Source organism: Cynocephalus volans, chromosome 1 (genome assembly GCF_027409185.1).
Source record: "Cynocephalus volans isolate mCynVol1 chromosome 1, mCynVol1.pri, whole genome shotgun sequence".
In the NCBI taxonomy this organism is placed as follows: domain Eukaryota; kingdom Metazoa; phylum Chordata; class Mammalia; order Dermoptera; family Cynocephalidae; genus Cynocephalus; species Cynocephalus volans.
Genome location: NC_084460.1, coordinates 72,746,190 through 72,774,043, shown reverse-complemented (window position 1 = coordinate 72,774,043; position 27,854 = coordinate 72,746,190). Strand labels below are relative to the sequence as shown.

Genomic DNA, 27,854 nt, shown 5'->3' with positions numbered 1-27,854 from the left:
AAAGCACTGTATTACTGGGAGTATGCTCTTGGGAGCCTCTATTGGCTGTGATTCCAGACACTGCTTGGAACTTAGTTTAGCCACTTTGTTCTCCCAGAAAGATAAGATGCATAGAAGATAAGATCCTGAGAAGCATAATTCAGTTCACTGTGGACTAGGGTAGTCTATTTTAAAGTGAGTTCAATCCTGGTTGCAATCATTACTTCTCTCTTTAATAAACAATGTACACCTGTAGGACGTCCCAATAGGAAGTCCGAATTCATCTTTCTCTTTCATTCTCATTCATTCCTCCCCACCCCCCGAATTTCTCTCTCTTTCACATTATGTATGAGCAAGGCTTCTAATTACCTGCTCTCATCTGGAATGCAAGAAAGTGGCAATAGTTTTAAAACAACTTCCATGAAGAACATCAGAAAACGACTCCCTGGAGAAATTAAACAGTAAACTAAAAAACTAAAAAACTCCAGATTTTGGGAGTACCTTAAAGAAAAAAAAAAAAAAATGCAGCTTTCTATCCAGTCACTTTATAGTGGGGGGAGCCAAAGAATGAGCCCTACTGCTGAAATCTGCTATTTTACTGCCTTAGGCACTAAATATAAATGGACTACCTAAGAATCACCAGACATTTAAGGACAGCCTCAGAGAAATAAGAAGAAAAACTGAAGTTGGAAAAAACAGACATTGCTGGTAGAAGAAAAAATTGAAAAATAAAAACACCCACATTACTATCCTCTGAGACATAAAAACAATCTACCAAACAAAATAGAAAACTATTAAAAAGGACATTTGGGGGAGGGAGAGGAGTTAAAATAGGATATCAAAATGTTAAATTAGGTTCAAAATGATAAGCTGAAAAAAAACCTCTCAAAAATTTAGTCAAACAAAAAATACAGAGAAGGAAAATAAGGAAGAAAAAGTATGAAAGGGTGTCATGTGCAGACCCTTACTGATAGGCAAGGACCATTCGAGATAAAATTATTGATGCCGAATCACACGGTTTACTGATCACACGTATCCCACACAGCACACTTTCACTGTCAATTACTCTGTGTCCTAGCCTACTTCTGACTTAAACTAAATGATCCCTTGAGGGCACACTGCACACAACTCCTATTCTTTATCTTGTTAGGAACAGGTCAGGGCTCTTACATCTCTGGCATGAAGCTCTTTTCTGACTCACCACCACCAGGAACTGGATACCTCTGGTGGGGCGTGATAAAAGAATCTCGAGAATGTGGCTTGAGAACAGCGTGCACCTGGGTCCCTCCTCAGTGCGGCAGAGGCAGCACTCAAGGGTCCTTACCCTTGCAGGTAAAGGTCCTGGGGGCTTCAACTATTTTAACTCCTCCCCCTCCCCCAAATGTCCTTTTTTATAGTTTTCTATTTTGTTTGGTAGATTGTTTGTTAAGCCTAAGAGGATAGTAATATGGATTTTTTTTATTTTTCAGTTGTTTCTTCTACCAGCAATGTCTGTTTTTTCCAACTTCAGTTTTTCTTCTTATTTCTCTGAGGCTGTCCTTAAATGTCTGGTGATTCTTAGGTAGTCCATTTATATTTAGTGCCTAAGGCAGTAAAATAGCAGATTTCAGCAGTAGGGCTCATTCTTCCCCCCCCTCCCCCACTATAAGGTGATTGGATAGAAAGCTGCATTTTTTTTTTTCTTTAGGGTAATCCGCTTCAAGGCTGGAGCTGGTGAGTGCACAGAGCAAGAGTTGGCAGAATCCACAGCTGTGTCCTTCCTATGAAGTTGCTGGGAGGTGGCAGGGGAGAACAGGGCCTTGGTGTCCCCCAGGCTGGCAAGACCATTACTAGGGTTCCTGTGGACCCACATAGGAAGGAGGAGCCACAGACAACAGAAAAAAGGAGCCACTCAGAGGCAGGTGAGACATCACAAGGGACCAGTGCATGGCCCATCCCATGGAAAGTGTTTGGAGCATGGGTGGTGGGGGAGACGGGCCCACTGAGGGAACACTGGGGCACAGCAAGGACAGCTGATCTGCCCTGCAATCAGCACAGGCCCACTCTGTGGAGACTGGTCAGGAATTATAAAGAACTGCAGGGGGTCCAGTTTGCTGAAAAGACTCAGGCCCAGACCAGAGTTTCTACACAACCCAGGTGTACTGAATCTCACAAGACGTGGAAGTACCTACAAAGTCAACCATTAAAACCTGAGCTGCACAAAAGCCTTCCCCAGGGAATTAGCAGCAAAGCAGCAATTTAGCTAAACCACAGAGCTCAAGTGCTGGTCCCCACAGGAAGTTCCCCCATTTTAGAAGTAAGCAAAGGACAACAAATTAGTTCCAGTGCAGAGTTCAAGTGGTGGGAACAGCAAATAATCCAACACAGAACTGGAAGAAAAAACAAAATACCCACAGACCAGAGACAAAGTTTGGTATTAACCAGTAAAGGTCTCACATCACCAAAGAACACCTATAAAACCTAAAAGGACTGGAAGCCCCCTGGGCCCCAAGCCAGGGACAGGGGAGGGCTGGGAGCCTCAACCATGTGCCCTGACATACACAACCAGCCTGGCAACAACCACTGAGATGCCACAAGAAGCACCCCAGGCTCAAGAACTGGGACAGTGGGGGGCCAAGGGCTTCTTCCACGCCCCACAATACCTGCAACCAGCCCAGTGATGACCACCGGGATGCCGCAGGAAATACCCTGGGCTCCTGAGCTGGTGCAGTGGGGTGCTGAGGGTTTTGGCCACACCCCCAACATCTCCAAACAGCCCAGCAATGACCACCAAACCACAGCTGGAAGCCCCCTGGTCTCCCAAGTCAGGGTGGTGGTGGGCCGAGGCCTTTAGCCACACCCTCCTGACATCTGCATTCAGCCCAGCAACAACGAAGCAACAACTGCAAGCCCCATGTTCTCCCCTACAGGAATGAGGGGGGTGCCATGGGCCTCAACCAGGCCCCCCTCTTTTCCTCTCCCCCTCTCCTCCTCCCACCAACTGCTCTACAACAGCATCTTAGAATATAACAACAGATGGAGCCAGGGACTGACCCCTCTTCCCACATCCAGGCAAGGAGCACACCCAAAACACCACTTCCATGTGGGTGGCCCACCACAGCCACCACAATAGCCACGGCTGCCACAAAAACCACAACCACTGTGCAGATGGTCTACCAGCCATATGAGTGCATTAACACAAGGAGAGTCACCAGCAGAGACCAAAAAAAGAAAAAAGAAAAAAAGAGAATGTTTCTCTCTGCAAAGCCCATTCCAGAGTGATAGAAGAAGCATCTGCTCTATGATAATATTGGGGGACCTGAACACACTTCTCAGCATTGGACAGACCATCTGGGCAACTAATCAACAGACTGACCATTGCTTTTTCAGAAGGAGAGAAGAAATCTAGGGTTATCAGAGGTGGGAGACGGGAGGGAGAGATGGATGGGGAGAGATTGGACAAGGGGCATAAAGAATAAGTACAATTTGTAATAATATATATGGTAATAATATTGGTTTTGATCAACATACATCAATGTTGAACCCCCAAAATATATATAATCAATTATGATTCAATTAAAAAAAATCTATAACCATCTATCCTGAATTGTTTGGATTTCTTAACTACACAACTCAGGTTAAACTTAACCTCTTAATGTTCCAATTTGCATTAACCCTAGAGGCCTAAGGAATGAATTAGAAATTCAGTCCTCAGTGAAGGAAAGGTTTATAATCTGCTTGCTAGACAAATAAGGAGTGAAAATTACATTCCTTGAAATAACACTATATCAACCTAGCTATGAAAAGTTTTTCTTCACTATTATCTCTTTACAGATGAATAAATGACCGAGTAAATAAATGAAATTCTTGCTCTAGTATAAATTTAAATTATATTAATTTACAGATAAACTCAATTCATCATCTGAATTTGCAAACCTAGGGTAAACATCATTACCACATAACTTTTTTCTTATACCACAAAAGACGTAACTACAGCAGTCCCCCCTTACTCGAGGGGGGTACATCAGAAGACCCTCAATGGATTCCTGAGGCTGTCGATAGTACTAAACACTATATATACTATGTTTTTTCCTATATACACCTATGATAAAGTTTAATTTATAACTTAGGTATAGTAAGAGATTGACAGCAATAACTAGTAATAAAATAGAACAATTGTAACAACATACTGTAATAAAATTATGTTAATGTGATCTCTCTCTCAAAATGTTGTACTGTCCTCACACTTCCTCTTCTTGGGATGATGTGAGATAATAAAATGCCTACGTGATGAGATGAAGTGAGGTGAAGGAGGTAGATGCTGTGACGTAGCATTAGGCTACTATTGACCTTGAACACAAGCTCTGTGACACGGCCACAGTCCATTCTGATAACCCAGACAGCCACTGAATGACTGACAGGCAGGTGGCGGATGCAGCCGGAATACACTGCTGAGCAAAGGCAGGCCTGAGGCCCCGGCAGGATGGAGCACGCGGCCCAGGTGTCAGCACACTCCTCAGAGGAGCGCGCAGCTGGAGACGCAGGGGTCAGGGCTGGCCAGTTGCTCAGATGGTCAGAGCACAGTGTTGATAACGTAAGGTCCAGGGTTCAGATCCCCTTACTAACTGCAAAAAAATAAATAAATAAAGTATGATTTGTTCACTTCTGGAACTTTTCAGACCACAGTTGACCACAGGCAAATGAAACCATGCAGAGTGAATGAAACCACAGATAAGGGGAATTACTGTAGTATCATTTTCATTTTATTACTGGAAAATTCAAGATTAAAATATTCTCATTTCTAAAATGTGGAACTAGTACTAAACTGGTGAAAGTAAAGCAAACATCTAACAGAACCGTAATATGTGATTGCCATTTGTCACTGTCTGTTTTCAGCGTAGATTCCATCGGTGAGTCGAGTGTAGGTGGTACAGATAAGAAGTAGAGTGATCAGAGGACACAGCAAGCAAAGGTCAAATAAGATAGAACGTAATTAAGTAAGAGATTTTTTTATCAATTGACCTTATTTAATACATTTCCTATATTGAACTCATATTAGATTTACATATGACATATTCCTAATGATTTATTAAAAAGCTGAAGGCATTATTGACCCTTTATGGGATTTCGTTTGTGATGCTTTACTTTGTTTTGTTTTAAACTGTGCATTCATAAAGCAGTATGACACTTGAGCTTAGCCTCTGACTGAGTAAACACATGTTTGTATTTCAGAAGCGTGAATTCTTAGGTGATAGTTAACCTTATGTGTCAACTTGACCGGGCAAAGGGAGGCCCAGGTAGCTGGCCAAACATTATTTCTTAGTGAGATTGTGTGATATTGTGATATAATAAGAAATACGTATTTTGTCTCTTCCCTGGATCCTGGTACAGAGCTCCTAAAACTAATAATTTCTTCAGTGATTAGAGATGCTAGCTGCATTTTTTCTAATATTTGGTTTTTGACCTCAGCTCCTGACACAGAGCTCCTAAACTCTTGGGATTTCCTGAGTGATAGGAGCAACTTTTGTTCTAATGAGGTGACTCTCGATGGGTTCCAGGATAGCCTCAGGATGGGGACTGGCTGCCAGAAGAATCAACCGTGTGATTAGAAAGTTGGAACTTACAGTACCAATCCCCAATCTCCAGGGAGGGAAGACGAACTAAAGGTTGAGTTGATCAGCAATCGCCAATGATTTAATCAATCATGCTGCATAAAGAAGACACCACAAAAACCCAAAAGGACTGGGTTTGGGGAGCTTCCAGATTGTTGCATGCATGTAGGTGCCTAGATGGTCGCACAACCAGAGAGGGCGCGGAAGCTCCACACCCCTTCTTCCAGACCTCATCTGTATCCTTTATTGTATCCTTTACTAATATAATAAATTAGTAAATGCAAGTGTTTCCTGGATTTTTTGAACCATCCTAGCAAATTAATCAAACCCTAAGAGTGGGTCCTAGGAACACCAATTTATAGCCTGTTGGTTACAGAAGTAGGCTATAACCTACTACTTGCCATTGGCATCTGAAATGGCAGGCATTCTCACAGGAGTGAGACCTTAACCTGTAGGATCTGACTCTAACTCCAGGTAAATAGTATCAGAATTGAATTGAATTTTAGGACACCCAGTTGGTGTTCAAAGGACAATTGCTTGGTTTGTGGGAAGAAACCTACACACATCTGGTGTTAGAAGTGAGTGGTGAGCGGTGAGTGAGATTAGGAAAAACTGTTTGGTTTTTCCTGTCTCTTTCTGTGAGGGAGCTTCCAGAAGAGATTGGCATTTGAATCAGTAGACCGAGTAAAGATCTCCCTCACCAGTGTGGGTGGGCATCAGCCACTCCATGGGGGGGTCTGAATAGAACAAAAGGCAGAGGTAGGATGAATTTTCCCTCTTTTCTTGAGCTGAGATATACATCTTCCCTACCCTTGGAAATCAGCACTTGTGGTTCGCAGGCCTCTGATTGGAACCTATACCAGTGGTTTTCAGGCTTTCAGGATCTGATTGGAACTACACCACTGATTTTCTAGGCCTCCAGCCTGCAGATGGCAAATCATGGGGCTTCTTAGCTTGGATAATTGTGGTAGACACTCCTTCATCATAAATCCTTTCTACAGATCTATATATATCCTGCTGGTTCTGATTCTCTGGAGAAAACTGACAAACACACACCTAATATCTGAATATTAGGGTCTTTAGTTAACAGGGTTTCAAACTGTTCTTAGACGTTTATTAAAGCATCTCTTCTCCTGTATTTGCTTGTGATACCTACAGGAAAGTTTGTTTCCAATTAACAAATGTTTAGTCTGATGGATTTGTGATGAAATAATCTCCCTTTTGGGTTTTTGTTGCATCCTAGTGATCCTGATATTTGCTTATAATACTTTTAAGTAAGCTTGGTTAGCAGTAAATATAATTACTTTATTTAAAAAATTATGAAATCATCTGCATTTTATTTCCTTCCTTTTTATTCTACAAACCCCTGAAATATGGTTTCCACCCCCACAATTCCAATAATATCGGCCTTTCTCAGATTCTAAATCTAGAACTGAAAACCTGAAGAAAGCTGTTTTAAAAAATAATTTTGTTTAGATTTTCTGGCTTTTATTTTTTAAAACCTAATAATAATTATTTTTTAAGGTGGTCATTTGACAATTGGCTAAATAAGTAGAAACCTTTAAGCCGTAAACCTAATTATTTTGTTTGTTTTTTTGTTTGTTTGTTTGGATTTTGAGTAAGTGATAGTTGTTTGAGGTGTTCAGTGTGAAGAACTGAAACAGCCAAGCTCATCAGGCAGTGTCTGGTGAAACCACAGCTACAACTGGTTAACCTCATGGAAAGATTCAGCCCTGTGCCTCCCCTCAGGGCAACATGATGCAGCAGTGTGCCCCTCCTACGCTGCTGACTGAAGGGAACGTGTTCTCTCTCTCTCTCCCTCCCCCCCCCCGTACCCCTCCTCCTTCACCCCCCAACTGAAGAAAGAATGAAAACTGCTACATTGACAGCACCTAAAACTACACAGTGAGATCCTACTTTCTTTCCACACTGATATCATCCACCTGCTAGGCTTCTGATTGTGGCATAAAATTGTGGGACATGTCTTCTGATTAGTGACCTCCCTTCCCTTCTGGAACTAGGGAGGTGCAAAGATCAATAAATTAGACATTGTGTTAGACTGGAAGGTATGCATGAGCACTCTTTCCTTGACATGAGGTGCAAACAAAAGGACATGATACTTTGACCTAAGCAGCAGAACTTGACCACCATGGCCACAGCTTCTTTCACGTCCTTGCAGCTTGTGAAACCACTGATCACTTCCTCATTGACAGACTCTACCACCTTAGTTTCAGAAAAGCCACACTTGTTTTCTTTTTACGTATCTATCTTTGTTCTCCCTTTCAGTCTTATTTAGGCAATGAATAAAGAACCCATGTTCCTTGGGACACATGGGTGTCCCAAGTTCCCATACTTGACCCCCTTCTCATGCTGTAATGTCTTAATAATGTAGCTATATATCTGTTATCATCTGTTCAATTACTGTGCATATTGCTGGGTCATTCCAACAAGGTAGGCAGGAATATCTTAACAATTAATTGGTTTTTCCTACTTTGGTGTCCACAGACATCTCAAACTCAATTAAAACAACTGGGCTGTACCCCAATCTCTTTCTGCAATCATTATTTGTATGTGTACACTATCAATTGTTCAAGGTGGAAACATTCTTAAGGTAATTCTCTTACCATTCTCTCTGCAAAATCTCTTCAGTCACCAAATACCACCTTTTTTTTTTTTTTTTTTTTTTCCTGTAAATTCTGGAGTCCTCCCTTTTTTCTTTTCTTTCTTTTTTTGGTGGCTGGCCAATACGGGGATACAAACCCTTGATTTTGGTGTTATCGGCTCTAATGAAGTGAGCTAACTGGCGAGCCCCTCCTTTTTTCTAATTTTACTAAACAGCATCTCACTATCTTAGTTCAGAATTGCATTCTTTTGATCTTGAAATGTCACTAAAATAATCTCCTGTTTCTCCTAAACTACAAATCATTCTTCACACTGTCACTGATTTAGCTTCTCTAAAACAAGATCCTAATAATGTCTGTCTTATACAGAACAAGATATCAGTATTCAATCCATCCTCCAAGATAAAATCTAATGTGTTCTTCGTATTCTAGGGCCATATACCAGTGGCTCCTTCCCAACCTTTCTAGGGTTGATTAGTTTGGGTAACGCTAGCATCTATAACCAATTTTCTAATAAAAGTTTGTTTCCCCCTTACATGACTAACAAGGGTGGGGGGTGCTCTGGTTGGTGGCAGCTCTTATTCAGGTGGTGTTTCACAATGGGGGGATCCCTCTGCTTTGTAGCTCTGCCATCCCTTAAGATCATCTCTTCAGGTCTCATCATCTTCTGCTCAAGCCAGTGGAAGTTCCCCATGAAGTTCCCCATGAAGTTCCCCTTCACAACATGGTGAAGGTTCACTATTTCTTAAAAGCCTTGGCCTGGAAGTAACACATGTGTTTCTTCTTCTCACACTCTGTTGGCTGGAATTCCATCCATGGCCACAGCTAGCTGCTAGGAAATGTAGTCCTAGGTAGACAGCCACTTAGCAACAATTCTATTCTGTAAAAGAGGGAAGACACATTTTAGTCAACAGTTCGCTGTCTCCTCCTCAAGATTAACTCCCTGTCTTGCTCCCTCTTGAGCTGCCGCCGTACTTAACTACTTGTATTCTTGAAATAAACCCTGGCCTTCCTTTACTTATGGTGCTTATTTGCTTATGGCTCTCTTCTATTCTATTTTCAAAACTTGGCTGGGAAATCTTTTCTTTTAGAAAACCATAATCCAACTATTCTTTTTAGATTAATACCCTCCCTATGTGATCTATATTTTCCTACTCTAATAGGTGCTTAATAAATCTTGAAAGGCTCAGTTTTATGCACTATTACTTTAAAATGTCAGTTTTCTCTTTCATGTTTCTCAATACTCTAAAAAACATGGGTATTGAAAATATGGCTCATTTAGAATGATTTCTGTCAAAAACTTCTGGAAATATTTTTGTTAAAGTGAGACGATTTAAGGCTATAAATAATTGTGATTATACTTCTGGCTATGTGTGAGTATAGTTTGTTAAAAAGGGACTTTTGTTTTAATCTTTACTGAAAGTCCCCTGAAGATTGTGTAAATATTGCTTACACATAACAACTCATTTCTCTGTGTTTCCAGGTAGGCACCAGGCAGCATCTCCCAGTTTCTCTTACAGTTAGTACTGTGATCCAGCTGAGTTGAAAGCAATGGATGTGACTAGAAGTGAAATGCATATGTATCAGTTCCAGGCCTGGTCCACAAAAACCTCCCATATGCAAACCTTCTCTCCCTTCCCCGTCTACAAACTCAATGTCAAAGCCTGTTTTGAAGATGTCAGAGATTTCATTAACCTGGGTCCCTGAATAATGCTGTGAAGTAGAGTCCCCACCCCCACCCCCACCAAAAAGGAGCACTTCCATTCAGTTGTAATATAGTTAAATTTTTAAAAATTTTGCATTATTTTATTAAAGATTGGGGGTTGGTAATGCTGCTAGCATTGCCCAAAAGAATTTGTACCAATATTGATTAATAAAGATTTTGTGCTGGTAATCTAATCAGAAAATTAAAATCCTTTGCTAGGGCTAGGGTCTCAAAATGGAAAACTTTGCCCTAATTTAGATGAAACTGAGGCACTTAGGTGTTAGGACTAGTGATGCAAAGTGAATTTATCCTTCTGCTCCTGCTTTGCGTAAAGCCCTGTTATACCAATTTCCCCGTGGGGCTGTCCGAGTCTTGGAGCTATTGATTACAGCAGTTAATCTAGGGAAAAACAACAGAGAAAGAGTAATAAAGAGAATTTTAGATGGAATACATTTAATATCCTCAGTGGTACAATGCTTTTGACTGCCAATAACCTTTGTATTAGTCTGTTCTGTGTTGCTATAACAGAATACGTGAAACTGGGTAATTTATAAAGAACAGAGGCTTATTTGGCTTATGATTCTGGGACAGCTGCATCTGGCATGGGCCTCAGGCTGCTTCTACTCCCAGTGGAAAGTGGCAGGCAGCTGGTGGGTACAAGCAGATCACATGGCGAGAGGAAGCAAGAGAGACCAGAGACAGAGACAGACAGACTCTCCTTTTCTTTTAAAGCCCTCAGAACCACACCCCTGACCACCATTTTTAGGCCATTCACTACTGCATGGTCCTACAATCCAATCACATCGTCAAGGCTCCACCTTTCAATTACCATAATAGGATTTCCCACCTCTTAACAGTCACGGTGGGGGCTAAGTTTCTAATACATAAAACTTGTGGGAGACAATTCAAGCTTCAGAGAGTTTTAGGGGGACATAATTCAATCCACTACAACCTTCAATAGCTTAAACCAAAAACCAGAATTACAAAAAGCCACAGCCATAGTATAAAGTTAAAAAGAAATAAACCCCATCAAGCAGAAAAGGACAGTAGTAAAGAAGCTTGCTTGTTTTGAGTATAAAATCAGGTGAAGAATAAAGATAAACATCCTCAGAGTTCATAACCACAAGCCAGTCTTCCTGTAGTAAGTCATCTGGAGCTACCTGAGTCCAAGGTCAGGGGAGCACCTCCATGGTGCTTCATGTCCTGGTGCTCTCTCTACATCTCAGTCTCACCAGCTCAAGATTTTCATGGCCTCAACACGGCTGTCACAATTCCACATAGCAATTCCTCATTGTACAGAGAGAAGGAGGTGTGTGTGTGTGTGTGTGTGTACACGTAAGCAATAAAGCCTTTCCTAGAAGCCCTCAAGATTTTCCCTTAGCCAAGTATGGATAATATGCTGACAAGTACACTAATCACAGGTAAGGGAGAATGGAATCACTAGATTGTTTGCCAGTTAAAATTCTTTCTTTGTGCTATGACTCACCTTCCACGAACACATTTTCCAACACTACCTGAAAACAATAGAGTTCTTTTATCAAGTGGTTCTTAAAATGTGGTCAAGGGAACAGTATCATCAGCATGATATTGAAACTTGTTAGAAAAGCAAATTCTCAGGCCTTGTTTTAGTCCATTTTGTGTTGCTATAACAGAATTACCTGAGACTGGGTAATTTATAAAGAACAGAGGTTTATTTGGCTTACGATTCTGGGACAGCTGCATCTGGCACGGGCTTCAGGCTGCTTCTACTCATGGTGGAAAGTGGCAGGGAGTGGGTACGAGCAGATCACATGGCGACAGGAAGCAAGAGAGAGGAAGCAAGAGAGAGAGAGGAGGTGCCAGGGTCTTTTGAAGCAACGAGCTCTCATGGGAACTAATCGAGCAAGAACTCACTCATTAATCCCCCCTCCCCCAGGGAGAGCGTTAATCCATTCATGAGGGATCTGCCCCATGACTCAATCAGTTTCCAACACTGCCACATTGGAGATCAAAATGAAACAAGTCAGGCACAGAAAGAGAAATCCCACATGTTCTCACTTATTGGAGGAAGCTAAAAATTAATATATAAATTCACACACACACATACACACACACACACACAAACCGGGGGGGGGGGGGAAGAAGATATAACAACCACAATTATTTGAAGTTGATACAACAAGCAAACAGAAAGGACATTGTTGGGGGGGAGGGGGGGAGGGAGAAGGGAGGGAGGTTTTGGTGATGGGGAGCAATAATCAGCTACAATGTATATCGACAAAATAAAATTAAAAAAAAAAAAAAAAATTCCACATGAATTTTGGAGGGGACAACACGTCCAAACTCCATCAGGCCCCATCCCAGACCTACTGAAACAGAAACCCTGAAGTCAGGTTTCCACAAGTTTAGTTTTAACTAAATATCCTGTGGATTCTTATGCATGCTAAAATTTGAGAACCAATATTTTACCATGTAAAAGAGCATACTGAATTTGGGGTAGGCAACCAAGTTTATACTATACTTAGATGTTTTCTAATTAAAGATGGAATTTTTCTTCAGAGACCATAATAAAGTGAAAGTGAAGACAGTCAAAACAAAAACGAAGAACCCCAAAGCGGTTCAAGATTTAATAATTTCCATGGACTCTAACAATTAAAAGGCAATTACCAATCTGAGAAAGGCCAATTTTATTGGAATTGTGGGGATGGAAACCATATTTCAGGGGTTTACAGAATAAAAGGAAAGGAAATAAAATGCAGATGAGTTCATAAATTTTTAAATAAAGTAATTATATTTACTGCTAACCAAGCTTACTTTAAAGTATTATAAGCAAATATCAGGATCACTAACCATGAGGATGCAATAAAAACCCAAAAGGGAGATCACTTCATCACAAATCCATCAAACTAAACATTTGTTAATTGGAAACAAACTTTCCTGTAGGTATCACAAGCAAATACAGGAGAAGAGATGCTTTAATAAACGTCTAAGAACAGTTTGAAACCCTGTTAACTAAAGACCCTAATATTCAGTTATTAGGTGTGTTTGTCAGTTTTCTCCAGAGAATCAGAACCAGAAGGATATATATGGATCTGCAGACAGTAAAATTTCAACAAATCTGAGCAAATGGAAAGAAGAGACAGATGTAACTGAATTTGCAAGACACTGGAAGTCACATCCTAAAATGTGTAAAGAGGGATGATAAGGAGATCCAATTTACCTCCACAGAACCTCAAAGAGACTAAGGACTTAGTGATGTCAAATAAAGGAGAGGATGAAGTTGGAAACTAGAAATTAAAATAAGGAATGCTTGAAGGTCTACATTTAGAGGCCTGTCCACCCACCCTTACTCACTGCCCCGGGTGGAGAGAACGTGGCACCAACCTAAGTGAGAGACAAGAAATTTCTTCTGTGTAAAACTGAACAGAAAAGTATTGGGATTCACAAACACAATATTTATCGAGGAAGGAGAGGTTAAAAAGTAACATTGAACATGAAAGCTACTGGATTTCTACAGCCGTCCTGTCGCTTCCTCAACAGAAGTTCAGCAGTCAGAAAGCAAAGCCAGAAGCGAAAGCTTACTTTGAGGGCAGGCACCGTTCTAAACCCTTTATATATTTAAACCTCCTTAAGCCTCATAAAAATCCTATGAGGTAAATACTACTACCACCCTCCTTTACAAATTAGAAGAAGAGGCACAGAGATTGGCAGGTAACTTTCACAAAGTCACAGAGATGAAAGAAAGATTCAACCCTGAGGTGGCTTGGTTGTCCTACCTCCTTTTTCCATCTTAATTCCTCAATTTCTCTCTCCATCTCCTTCCTTTCCAACCCCTTTTCTTCTCCATCTCACTCACCCACCTCTCTTAGTAACATTCTAAATGTCTGTTAACTTGGGCTAGCAGGGTAATGGGGAGAAAAGTAGGAACTGGAAAATACACGATTTCACTTTTCTGCATATGTGGCTTTATTGTGTAGTAAATTTTTATAATTTTATGTTGCCTCAGAATCCCCCCAGGACTCCTCTCCTAAGACACAAGTGCACACAGGAAATGTTTACCTCTCTTTTGGAATCCACTCTTCTTAGCCCACGATCCTGGTATATATACTTCTTGCTCTCTGCTCAAGTGTACACCCCTACACTTTCATACCTAAGGGGAACTCTAATGCAGGTTACTAAGATTTATGGAGATTATTGTTTTTCCCAGGGGCCCCCTATCAATTGACCCCCTGCCCCTTGGGGAAGAGGATCGCCCACTCCCTAGTGTCTTTCTCTGTTCTTCTTTCCTCCAGCTTTCTACCACAATCTCTGGCCTTGCAACTCCAAACAAAATCACAACTACTCTTTCTTTTCACAATCAGTAAATCTCCACCACTCAGGATACAACTGCCTTACATTTCAGCTATGAAGCTGAGGCACCAAGGGGTGAATTGTATGAATTCCTTTAATTTTATGTTGCCTCTGCATCCATTTTAAATACAAATTGGACTTTCTTATACTATAAGCAGATCTCAGTCACCCTTGAGAGTTTCCAGTTCTACACCCTCCCCCCAATTCTTAATCATGATTGTTCCAAATATCTGCCTTATCCAACAGCTCCCTGGTGACCACCTCCCTATGAGACAGCTGGCCCCACTGACCCTCATAACCACATGGACTGTGGACATATGGCACAGTGCCTACCCCTCAGTCACTGCCTGACCTCCTGGAATTCATGCATGCTTGCCTTAAACCTGCCCCCCACCCCAAAAAAAGAACTCCCCATGGGAAACCCATTTGAATAATGCCCTCAAGCCAATGAAGGTGTTGGTCCATGGGTTCGCTATCCACAAGTTCCCTGACTTCTGTGTGTGTTGCCTCCAGGCATAAGTGTACCCCCCAACCCCAGGACCTGTAAGTGATACAATCTTTATTTCTATCTTTTGTCTCTCCTAATCATTAAAGGGGTGCTGTCCATCTTAAAGATCCTAAATTACAACATAGTGTTTGGAAGATCATGCGTTACTTTGTAAATAAAATTTTTTAAATAACGCATCCTTCAGTTCGATAAGTATTTACTTATCTGTTGCTTTCGTACCAGTTAAGGGACTGGAAAATTAAATATTCTAATCAAGTTGGGTTGGTTTGACTGCTAAAACATATTTACAACATTATTTGATGTAGTCTTATTTATTTATTTTTGCTTTCCTATCCTGCATTTTTGGTGTATCCAAGAAATCTGCGGCAAGGCCAATGTCACGAAGCTTTTCTCCTGTGTTTTCTTCTCGAGGACTTTTATTGTTTTAGGGTTTATGTGTAGGTCTTTTATCCATTTTGATTAATTTTTGTGTATAGTATAAGGTAAGAGTTCAATTTCATTCTTTTACATGTGGAAATCCAGTTTTCCCAGCACCATTTATTGAAGAGTCTCTCCTTTCCCCATTGTGTCTTCTCAATGCCCTTGTCAAAAATTAGTTGACCATATATGTTTGGATCTATTTCTGGGCTCTCTACTCTGTTTCACTGGTCTGCATGTCTGTTTTTATGCCAGTACCATACTGTTTTGTTCACTATAGCTTTGTAATTTAAAATTTACAAAGTGGGATGACTCCAACTGTGTGTGTGTGTGTGTGTGTGTGTGTATTTCCTCAGAATTGCTTTGGCTATTTTGGGTTTTTTCTGGTTCCATATGAATTTTAGAATTGTTATGTCTATTTCTGTGAAGAATACCACTGGGAGTTCGAAAGGGATTGAACTGATCAGTATTTGCTTTGGGGTAGTATGCACATTTTTACAATATTAATTCTACATCAAACTAAAATCTTCTGCACAGTAAAAGAAACAATGAACAAAATGAAAAGGCAACCTATAGATTGGGAAAAAATATTTGCAAACCATATATCAGATAAGGGATTAATATCCAAGATTTATAAACAACTCATACAACTCAATAGCAAGAAAACATATAACCTGATTTAAAAAATGGGCAAAGGACTTGAATAGACATTTCTCCAAAGATGACATAAAAATGGCCAACAGACATATGAAAGGTGCTCAACAATATTAATTATCGGGAAAATTCAAATTGAAACCACTATGAGATACCATCTCACATGTGTTAGAATAGCTATTATCAAAAAGACAAGAGATAAGTTGTTGGTGACAGTGTGGAGAAAAGGGAGCACTGTTGGTGGGAATGCACATCAGTGCAGCCATTATAGAAAACAGTATGGAAGTTCCTGAAGAAATTAAAAATAAAACTACTATATGACTCAGCAATTCCTCTTCTGTGTAAATACCCAAAAGAAATGAAATTACTACCTCACAGAGATGTCTGCACTCCCGTGCTTGTTGAAGCATAATTCACAATAGCCAAGGCATGGAAACAACCTAGGTGTCCATCAATGGACAAATGGATAAAGAAACGATGAGATATATGTATATTATAAATATATATATATATATATGCAACATACATACATACATATGTATAATACGATATTATTCAGCTTTAAAAAAGGAGGAGATCCTGCCATTTGCCACAACATGGATGGACTTGGAGAACATTATATTAAGTGAAATAAGCCACAAAAGGAAACACACAAAAGGAAAAATATATCAGAATCTTACTTATATGTTGGAGGGAAAAAAAGGTCAAATATATAGAGATAGAAAATAAAACACCGGTTACCAAGTCTAGGTGGAGAGGAGGAAATGCGGAGCTGTTGATTAAAGGACACGAAGTAGTCAATACTAGATAGGATGAAAAATTCTAAGAAGCTAACGGACAATGTGAAGACTATAGTTAATAACAGTGTTTTTTTGTCGTCAGATTTTTGCTAAATGAGATTATAGCTGCTCTTGTCACGAGGGTGGGATTGGGTATCTATGTGAGATGATGAATGTGTTAACTGGTTCCTCTACGTCACCATTTTACCTTATTACATGTATCTTAAAACATCATGGTGTATACTTTAAATATACACAATAAAAATTATTTTTTTGAAAAATAATGATCTAGGCACAGTTTTTATAACACTGAGGTGAGCTCTTAAAAGCTAAAACAAAAATACAGTGACAAATAAATAAAACATTGTCAGATGGAAGGAAAGAGAGCAAGAGGGCAAGAGAGACGACGGCGCCATAAAGTGAACGAGTCTCGACCCCGCCTTATGTGCACTCAGCACCCCCGGCTTCCCTTTCGGAATCTGAGGGATAGAGGTCAAGGCCATAGTAAAGGGAGATCCTTGGAGGAGGCCACGCCCCGGCGGATGACTTCCCAGCTCCAAGTGCTGTGGACGTGCCAGTTCATCTCTGCCCTTGACCGAGGAGCGAGAAAGGGGCGGGAGGCAGGCACTGCGCGCCCACCCTGCGGAGGGAGCCGGAGCGCACGCGGGGACCTGGAGGGGGCGGCCCTGTCGCACACGTAGGATCCAGGAAACGAAAGTAGGAGCCGCCGCGGGCGTCGCCGCACGGAACGCGCAGAGGCCGCTGAAGCCCCTTTCCCGCCGACTTCAGGGGAGGTTGTGCAACCGCGGTGCCCGAAAGGGGACAGCCACGCCAGGCGTCGGGCTCCCGGACCGCATCCAGACGAGGACTGCGCGGAAGCAGCGGCAGCCGCAGGTGGGCTGGCAGTTTTCTCTGGCGCGGGATCTGCGCGGGTCCCGCACAAGTCCCCAAGTCCGGCAGGGGCGATGGGAACTGCTTGTGGGGGAGGGGCGCGAGGGCCCGCGGGGTCTGTTTGCTCTGGGGGTGGAGGATGTGGGGTGGAGCTTGGGATTGCGGGAGGTGGAGGAGTTCAAGCGGCCTCAAGAAGCGACCCTGGGGAGCTGGGACTCAGCAAGGGTCCCCAGCTGGCCCGGGGTACACCTGGCCGCCCCAGAACCACTCTAATGACAAGGTGTGTCCTGTCTGAGAACACCTCCAAGGGCTCTGCTCCCCTTTAGCTAAGCTGCCCAAACTCATGTCCAGAAGTGGGCTCGGGGGTAGCTGCCAGCACAGTGGGGTATTAGAAGGGACGAGTGATAGAGCCTGCTGGCTGTCATTTAACAGGAAGTGTTTATTGGAAGTATGGCTGGGGCCCGAACTACGCGGGGCACTCTAGAATATCAGAAGGCAAGGCAGGACAGAGGCGGTGTAACGCATGGTGGCTGAGACCGTGGGCTCCAGATTCAGGCTGCCTGAGTTGGAATCCTGCCTCCGCTGCTTCTCATCTGTGGACTCTGAGCCAATTTCTTCATATAGGTTCTTCCCTTTGCCTCATCTCTGACATTGTGTAACTATTTTAAAAAGGTTACAAGAGTTAGGATTACATGAATTAATGTAACATTGTTAGAGCAGCTCCTGGCACTGCAGAAAATCCTCAGTGAAATAAATGTAGCTTTTATTATTTCAAATATTTGACAGAGTCCCTACTTCTCCATGCTCACTATCTGGTTCCCATGTTTGTTTGTTTGTTGTTGTTGTTGTTTTTATGTACTGTTATACCTGAAAGTCTTGGCATGTTCACTTCCCAGTTCCAGGAACAGGCAGTCATTGCTGCTCCCAGTTAAGCAATTTGAATTACGATGCATGGTTAGTACAAGTGACACTGCTTACTGAGAAGTGTCAGGCGATTTGGGGGCTCCTTTTTCTTTTTTAAATTTTCCTAACAGCAGAAGCTTCTCTTAATGCCACAACAATTGTAGGGTTTTGAACAATGAACAAACACCAGGAAATGAAAAATGGAAATGAGTGGATTTCAGTAGTTAGATAGAAAAGTGGGATGTAGAAAAGCCTGTGTTGTAGATCAAGCGGCCTTCAGCTCTGTAAAGGAGCTCACAGTACAGGTGGGGAGACATTAAACATGTGTGAACCAACCGCTGTGCACTTCTCCATTCGTCTCTGAGGATCTCCCACTTCTACTCTTGTAACCTCAGATCTTTCATTGCCTTGAATGAACCAAGCTTCCTCCAGCTTCAGGTCTTGTACCCGTGAGGTTCCCTCTGTCCCTTATGTTCCATCTGACACAGACACCTCCATGGACTAGTTGATTTTAAACTTCCTTCAGCTCTCAGTCTGACTTTCCTGACAACCCCACCACTACCACCATCTAAGCTATTACCCCCATAACCTTTTCTTATAGCACCATTATTATTATTCACAGCACTTAGACTATTTTAAATAATATACTTGACTGTCTTAATTGTCTGTCTCCCCTAGTACCTATGTGTAGTGCTCTGATGCCTGGTGTAGCGTTTTGCATGCTCTATGCCATTAATCAATGTTACTTGAAAACCACATATGCTTTATACTGAGGGAATATTTATATAAGAAGTATTTATCTATGTATACATGTGCATATGTGTGTGTATATACACACCCTCTATAGAACTAATTTGAATAGCGCTAAATTTAAAAGCCAAAACACTTTAATCAGTTCTAACGATTGTTCATTTTCCAAATTTTGTTTTAATAAGTACTTAGAGAAAATTTACCTGGCCTAGTAAAAACTAAGTGACCCCAAGAGTAAATTGAAATTTAAGCCTTTTCTATCTCACATAAGATACCTTAAAGGCAGTCTTTTAACGAATTTCATTGAAAGTTGGCAGTCTTTTTTTTTTTCCACCCCAGTGAATTAGGGACATAAGTGCAAAGGACATGAATAATGAATCCATGAATCATTTTAACTCAGCTAATTAGTGAGCTGTATGTCATTCAGTAACCACGTTATCTTTATGGGCTTAGTTTCCTCATCTATAAAGAAGGAAGGAAACAACTCAAATTTGTGAGTGAGCTCTGGACTGTCTCGAAAGGCTTTAATAATCACATGAGAATGACTAACCCAAAGGTCAGGTTTTGGTTTCTTTTGTCTCTTAGGTGTACTTGCTTTCTTGTAGTACACTTGAACACTACCATCTCAGTTGGTCCCGGTTCAAATATTATCTACATTTTTAAAATCAAGGTTTAGTGTAAAAGGCAAACCCAAATTGGTTCTAAACATGTTTGGTTTTTTTCCTGAGCTAAAATACAGGACTGGATTTTTTTAAGGAAGACTCCCTGTTCAGAGATAGTTTGCATTTATAATAGTCTCAGTCGTGCACTCCAGCCCCCCATCCTACACTTTCGGTGTGCTGGTTACTCAAACTCACCACCTCCTTGCCTCACCCATTTATGTAAATACATCTGTTCTTGCTCTGCTTAGTTTTTATGAAAAGCAAGAGTTCAACAGATGAATTGCTTTCCTCCTTAAATGTCAACTAACCCTTTTCAAATGCACAAAATTTACATACAAATGTAACCAGAATGACATGGAAATTATTTGATTTGTGTACCTCAGCAACTGTTGCCTTCTCCCCCTGCCTCTGCCCAATTTCTCCCCTCCCCTTAGCCTAGTATCTCATTCTCACTTATTGGAAGAAGCTGGGGACCTAGAATCTCAAGATTGTTTTTAGAGCAGTAGAGTCTTGCTAAAATAATTCAGAACAAATATCACCATCTTGGGGCTTGAGAAAAATATGAACTGGTTTCTCCTGTGTTTATACAGACTTTTTTTTTTTTTTTTTTTTTTTGGTATAGGATAAATATGATTTTCTCTTTCCCAGAAGTCTTTCTGGAATTTGTTTTATAATAAAAGTAGCAGAAGCCGTTAGTTAGAAGTTGAATCAGTCCATTTCTGTTGCTTATAACAAAATACCTTTAACTGGGTAATTTGTAAGAAAACAAAATTTATTGCTCACAGTTCAGAGGCTCAGAAGTCCAAAGTCAAGGAAACACATCTGGTTAGGCTCTTCTTTGGTGATGGCTTTACAGCTATGCAGGGATCTCACATGGCAGAAAATGGTAAAGCAGAGAGATAGTTCCTCATGAACTCTCCTTTTAAAGCCCTCAGATTCACACTCTTGACATTATTAATTCATTCACTACAGCATAGTACTACAATCTAATTGCCTCTTCAAGGTCCCACCTTTCAATTACCACAATAGAACTTCCCACCGTCTTAACACTGTCACAGTGAGGACCAAGCCTCCAGCACATTAAACTTTTGGGGGAACACAATTCAATCCATAATTGAAGTTATGTTAAATTAATTAATTAATTTAACCAGGACACACCCAACTTTTCTAAAATTGAGGGACATACGTCTTGGAATTAGACCCATTAAATTTGAGAAAACCAAAGGATCATTATAATAGCAAACAAGAGAGTAGGCAGGGTAGACATTCACATGATGGATTATTTTATTCACCTGGCATACAGTGCTTTATTCTAATTGGCACTAGCACAGGTACAAGGATCACTTAACATTCTGCACCAGAATTTATTACATACCATTTTCAATGCTTGAGGTATTATGTAATTGCTAAAATTCTAAAAGCTCCAGTAAAGTGAAGACCTAGATTTTATTCTGCAGTAGTTTTGCCAATAGGTGCTGATTCTCATTAACTTGTCTTTTAAGATTTAAAATAAAGTAACCAACTGGGAAGACAAAGAGAAAATATGAACAAATGAGCACTGTTCCCTTCCTTAGATTTCTGTGCAAGGAGAGAATGATCTCTGACTCCATGAAAGGTAAAGACAATGTGTATTCAAACTTGATATTCATTTAGCCAGGACTTGGAAACTTATGACACTTCATGCTTAAGATCCTCCACCTGTTCCTGATATGACGCATAGTATTAGTTTATAAATTCCCTGTCTTTGTAGCACATCATTTATTTCTGGTTTGTACGGGACTTCGCAGCCTAAAACAACTAAATGTTAAAAAGAAATACATTCAATATTAAAACAAAAATGTATTTTATCTCAGATGTATAGAATTGCAATGCAGAAACTATGAAATATTTTCCTGATTTAGTGCTTTCCTTACAAAAAAATAAAAAATAACAGCTTGCCTATGTTCACCTCATATATATTTTTTAAGGTTTGTCCTTAGGTATTATTTAGTGCCTTTCTGACATTGTAGGCAAGGGAAGAATGACTGAAACAACATTAAAATTGCTGTTAAAATTGGTTAAAGGCCTTGAACATTTTTTTAAGCTAAGCATGTTAAAGAGTGGTGTCCTATAAGTAGCAGGGGATAGCTAAAAACTTTAAAGATGTTTATTTCAGTGTGATGATTAAGGTATACTCTTTGTACTCCAGAATTGGTCAATCTTTTAATTGTTGTATATTGGTCGAGGTATTCTTGCCATATTTTAAGAAAATGTGTATTCATTTTTAATGTGTAACCTTTGATGATAGAATGTGAAGTTGTTAAAAATAATTTTGGTGTGTTGTATGTATGAATTTAGTATTCTTTTATAGTTCTTCATATGATGGAACCCAAAACACTAATGCAGCTTTGGACACTTTGAGTCTGCTTTAATTACGTGTGTTTATTAGCTTACTGTTTGCCTTATAGACGGATTATAGAAAAATCTAAATTTTAATACTTCTGCCCTTCTGGCTAGTTGAGGTTCACACCAGTTAGTTTCTGACCAGTTAATGCAAACCCAAGTTCCTATTGTTCTAAGAAAATCCAGGAAGTTACATCAGTTACACAAACAAATATCTGGATTTATTCCAGGGGCAAGTAAATCCATTTTGAATTATTTAACTGTTGCTGAACTTTTTGAGTACATATAACTAAGAGATAATAATAATTGCAACATTCTTAAGAGTTTTTCTAAATTATGAAATTTTATGCTTAAAAAATAATTTTGCAATGGAGAGGAAGGAAGTAGCTTCATCTTGGGGACACAATTTTAGTTGAGGATATAGAGAGACCGGTTGACTTATTTACCATTTAGGGTTGTTGTAGCAGGAGTCGGTAAAGGGGCAGCCAACACTGCAGTGGGCTGGGGAAGGGGAAGGGCTGATTTGTATTAGTGTGTGGGTCCAAGATAAAAGAGTTGGGTAACAGAGTTTTTGCCTGATGTGTTAATTGTTATTAATAGGCATGAAGGGGGTTGAGATTTACAGTGGACAAAGAAAGTAGTGACTGGATAGTAGTGGGAAAGACTAGAATGGAATCAAAGCACTGGAAGGCAGAGGTACTGAGTAGAATGTTTTGTTGTTACTTACGTTTTGTAGAAATGACCAAGTACAATGTTTTGCTTGGATTGTCAAGGATCTACAGCCATGGCAACTCTTGAGCATGAGTTCTCTGGTAAAAAGCATCTCTTGATGCACAGAAGAGAGTGTCAGGTCTTCATAAATTTGCTGTTTAAGTTGGGTAGAACAGGTCCACAAGACCTGGAATTTCCGGAGATAATTATGGTCCTATAACCTGATAGTTAACCTTTTTTGCTCACTTGCTGGGCTATTCCTGGAGCCAAGCCAGAGGCTGGGAACGGGATCTCAGGCTTTCTTTAGCTAAGTCTGTAGGTTGTGAAGACTGTGAAGTTTGTAGTCTGGTTACCATTTGGGGTCTTAGGCTGCCAGTGTTCCTATGGCTTTCTTCCTTATTGGACTGTCGAGCTAGGGCTGGGTCTGGAGCTCATGGACCCCTCAAGCCCATTCAGAGACTGGGTCACAAACCCTTCACATGCCAGGCTGGGTCCCCAGACCCCTCACACGCCAGGCTGGGTCACCAGACCCCTCACACACAGGTCTATGAGCTAGGTAACCAGCAAACAGGTCCTTGGAAGCCGTAGGTTTGAGAGCATGTCCACGCGGGGCAGACGCCCAAGGCAGTCAATGCCAGCCAAGGTGGCAGCACTGCACATGCACACTAACTCTGCCCACATACACAATTTGCTTACAAAGAATATGCTGCACCACCCCCAACTAGACCCAAAGCAAGGGGGCCTGATTAAATTATTCTATGTTTCCAACAATCCACCCCTTCAGGGTCCCTCGCTGTAAAATCTATGCATTCAGAATCTTCTGCGATGTTCCCTTAGTGAGGATAAATGACCCTTAACATTTACATAACCTATTGTCTGTTCAATTTTATGTCTTTAGGCTTGTAGTTCTGTCCTTTAGCCACACATGTCTGGTTAGTAGTCACCATTGGTGTGATCCTCCATGGGAATCCTGCAGTCATACTGATGGGAAGTTCAACACACATTCAATAGGTCGACACAACTCTGGTGCAGTGCCTACAGCCAGAACACTATGGGTGAAAAGACAGAAGGGTTATTGGTACCAATAGGGGAAGTTCTCGACCCTCTGGTAAGATACATGACAGTTTGCCATCATGAGAAAAGATGGTTGCAGGAATAGATATCTTACCTGGCTTATGATACCATACTTTATCTGCTAAAACTGGTGGAGCTGTAAGTTCTATATGTAACAGTATAGGAGAACTCATAATTGGCCATAATGATAATTTACAAATGTGCCCTTTGGAATAGAGCACTTATCTTTTCCAGGCCATGTTACCTTTACTCAAGGAGGCCAGGTACTTGTCATCCAAGGTGATACTTGCAAGCCTCCCTCACCTTTTTCCCAAGGCCCTATTAAACCTACCCAGCATATATGGGGGGCTTTTATTCTCCAAGGCCATTTCCATTGTACTGTCTATCCCTGTTGCAAACAGTTGGGGCTGGTAAGAGAATATTTTCATTCCTGCCATATCCTGGCTTCAAAGCTTATCTTTAGTAGTGATTTGTAGCTGTACAGGTGCTGCAGCCCTATGCATCAGAGCTTCCACTGGAGAGGGTCCACTTTTGTGGGGTCTCTCATTTAGAATCCTGACTGTCAGCCATAATCACCGTGTCCACCCCTTCAGGGATGGGGGTTGGGAAGATAGCCTTAGTCCCTTTTTAAAAAATCCATTATACCATTCAATCAGTCCTGCTGCCTGGGGATGATATGGCACATGTAACTTCCACTGAATGGACAACTGGGAGGCCCACCTCTGAACCCCATGTCCAGTAAAGTGGGTTCCATTATCACTCTCTATGACTACAAGTTGGCCATACATAGCAGTAAGGCTATTCAATGCCTTCACAGTGTTTACCTGGTCTGGGGCCTTATAAGGCCATACAAACAGAAGACCAGTATCCGTATGAACAGCAGTGAAGATGTATCTGAAATTCTCTGACCTTGGCAGTGGTCCAACAAAGTCCACTTGCCATTGAGTCAGGGGCACCCTTCCTCGAATTATTCACCCATTTGTATGGGGCACCCACCAGGGGTGTGGACTCTCTTGAGCACATACTGGACAAACACGACAGGCATTCACTACATGTTCCCATTTTATAGGCAAGGCCCATCTTTGAGCTGCCATCCACATGGTTTTGCTGCCAGCATGCTGCATTCGTTGATGTAACCACTGGGCTACATCAGTAGCTGGGGCTCTCTCCAGCCATCTTACCTTAGCCAAGGCACTGGCTTCATCATTTCCTGGACTGGCTAAGGGAAATTATCCTGTGCCATGGAAGAGAGTTACTTCTTTCTCATGTCCCAGTTCCCATAACTCTTGCCACATGGCTTGTCCTCACAAAGGTCGGTGGCCTACCATCCATTGTTGATACTACCAAGTAGAAATCCAAAGGTTAAACCTTTGTACACAGCCCAGCTGTCAGTACAGATGGTTAATGACCCAGGCTCATTTTTAAATCACCATCCATACTGCTCTTAATTCAGCCCATTGACTGCTTTGCCCTGCACCATTTTCATACCACATGGTGTCTCCTAAGGGCTGGACAGCAGCAGCTGTCCACGATGCTGAAGGTCCCATGCTAGAGCCATCTGTATACCAAGCTTGCTCTGTGAAAGGTCCTGTCCCTCACGGAAAGGTGTGGCCTCCACCTCCATGGGTAAGGGTTGTGTCAAAGTTTCCTTCACAACCTCTACTGGGCCTAGCATGGTTTGCAACTCTTTGGACAGAGGACTCACTGACACAGTGCTCCCCATTTAGACAAAGTAGGAGTCTGAACTATACCCGTTTTAGGGTTGGTTGCCCACATGTGCATCCAATCTATTCTGGGGTATGTCGTCCTTACTAGGACTTTGGCATTTCCTGTGATAGCTTCAGTGGCTATCAAGGCACAATACACAGCTGCTGCTGCTTTTTCAGTTAGGGTATAATGCACTTTAGTGCCCTTCCAGAGCTGAGACCAGAATCCTACAGGTGTTTGGAATCGGTCCTGTCTCTGCCACAAACCCCATCCTAACCCCGCCTGGGTTATATGTACATCTAACTCAAAAGGCTTAGTGGGGTTGGCCACTTGTAAAGCCTGTACTTCCTGTATTGCCCTTTTTGTAGCCCGGTAACCCCATTTCCTCAGTCCAATCCCAAAGGGCTCCTTTCTTTGTCAGTGTATGTAGCGGGCATTCCATTTGGTCCATATGGGGTACAAAAGCTCCCCAGTACACCAAAAGTCCCAAATATGTCTGTAGCTGAGCTACAGTTGTGGGTCGAGGGTATACCTGTATCTTGTCTATAATAGCTTCTGAGATGACTCTTGTTTTACCTGACTAGACCACTCCAAGAATTTGACTGACAGCCCAGGTCCTTGTACTTTGGCTGTGTTCACAGCCCACCCACATTGTTCCAGATGACTTAGCAGTGTTGGAGCTGGCTGGGTTAAATATGCAAGAGAATCAGAGGTTAGTAAAATGTCATCAATGCAGTGAAAAATTGTAACCGTGCTAGGCCTAGTCCACTTGGCTAGGTCCCCAGCTACCAAACAATGACAGATGGTTGGGCTATGCAGATAACCTTGGGGCAATACTTGAAAGGTCCACTGCCTTCCTTCCAAGGTGAAGGTGAACTGATCTTGGCTATCAGCTGAGACTGGAATAGAGAAAAAAGCATTTGCAAGGTCCAATACATAATGATAAGTCCGCAGCTGAGTTGTCAGCTGATCCATCAAGTCATGAACTGAAGGCATGGCTACATGCAAAGGAAGCACTACTTTGTTCATTTCTTGATAGTCCATAGTCATTCTCCAGGTACCATCAGGCTTTTTCATTGGTCATACTGGAGCATTAAATGGGCTATGAGCCGGACAAATAATGCCACCTTTCTGTAAGTCCAATATAGTGCCACTTATCTCTGCATGTCCTTCTGGTAGGCAATACTGCTTTACATTAACCACAAGTCTTGGCTTGAGTGACACCTGTGAGTCATGTTTAGCATATCCCTGTAACACAGGCTTTACTGTCCGTATTCACAGCTGAAACTCTCCAACTGTTGTTTGCAGGTGCAAACCATAAAGTACATCCATACCAAAGATGTATTCAGCTACAGGGGATATATATACAGTATATACACGAAGAGGTAATCTTGGTATGCCCAATGGCAGTGACACAGCTTTGGCCTCAGTAGTATGTCCTCCATAGCCATCTGTATGAACTGTGGCCCCTGGAAATTTATCTGGATTCCCATATATCAGGTTACATTCTGCACCTGTATCCACCAATGCCAAAACATGCTGTACATTTTTCCTCGACCAATGTATTGCCAATTCAACATGAGGCCTCCGGTCCTCACCTACCCCAAAAGACAAGTACCTTGGCCTGCTCCCTAGTCAAAATGGAACAGTTCATCCACCTCCTCAGGAGCAACCAAGAAATCTTTTAAATCCACTGAGCATACCTTGCTACCTGTTTCCGGACGTTTGGTGAAACACTGTTCAGGGCGCAGTCGCTGCCACAAGGCATTTGGCTGCCGGTCAGTTTTCTTTTTATCAATCCCTGCTGCAAGCAAGTCAAGCCATATCTGCTTACAGCTAGTCTTGCTTGGTCCCTTCGGGATAAAATCCTGAGCATTTCTTGGGGGTTTGGTCTTAGCCACCTTTCAGACCCCTTTTGCTTGTCTCCTATCCTCTACTTCACCCAAGCCGGCTATCATGGTCATTACCTCATGTATAGGACAACCAATGTATGGGGCCAATATGACCATCAGTGACCCACAGGATGTTGGCGCGGCATTCTGCAGCACTATGTCTCTCATGCTGCCTGTAAAGTTTTCATCGTCTGGGCCACGAATGTTCATGTTAAACATGGACTGCCACATCCCCAGCTCTTGAATGATTTGGACCAACTCAGCATATGTTTGCCACTTACTAACAATCTTGGGCGGTT

At 41.6% G+C, this 27,854-nt stretch overlaps 1 protein-coding gene across 1 annotated transcript in view; it reads left to right on the top strand.

The window, feature by feature from the left end:
• Nucleotides 1-17,185: 17,185 nt before the first annotated feature.
• Nucleotides 17,186-27,854, top strand: part of PLSCR1 (phospholipid scramblase 1) — a 29,999-nt gene continuing 19,330 nt past the window's right edge. The window contains exon 1 of the mRNA XM_063101460.1: nt 17,186-17,477. The gene's annotated coding sequence lies outside the window, so the exon portion shown is untranslated. The remainder of the gene's footprint in view (nt 17,478-27,854) is intronic.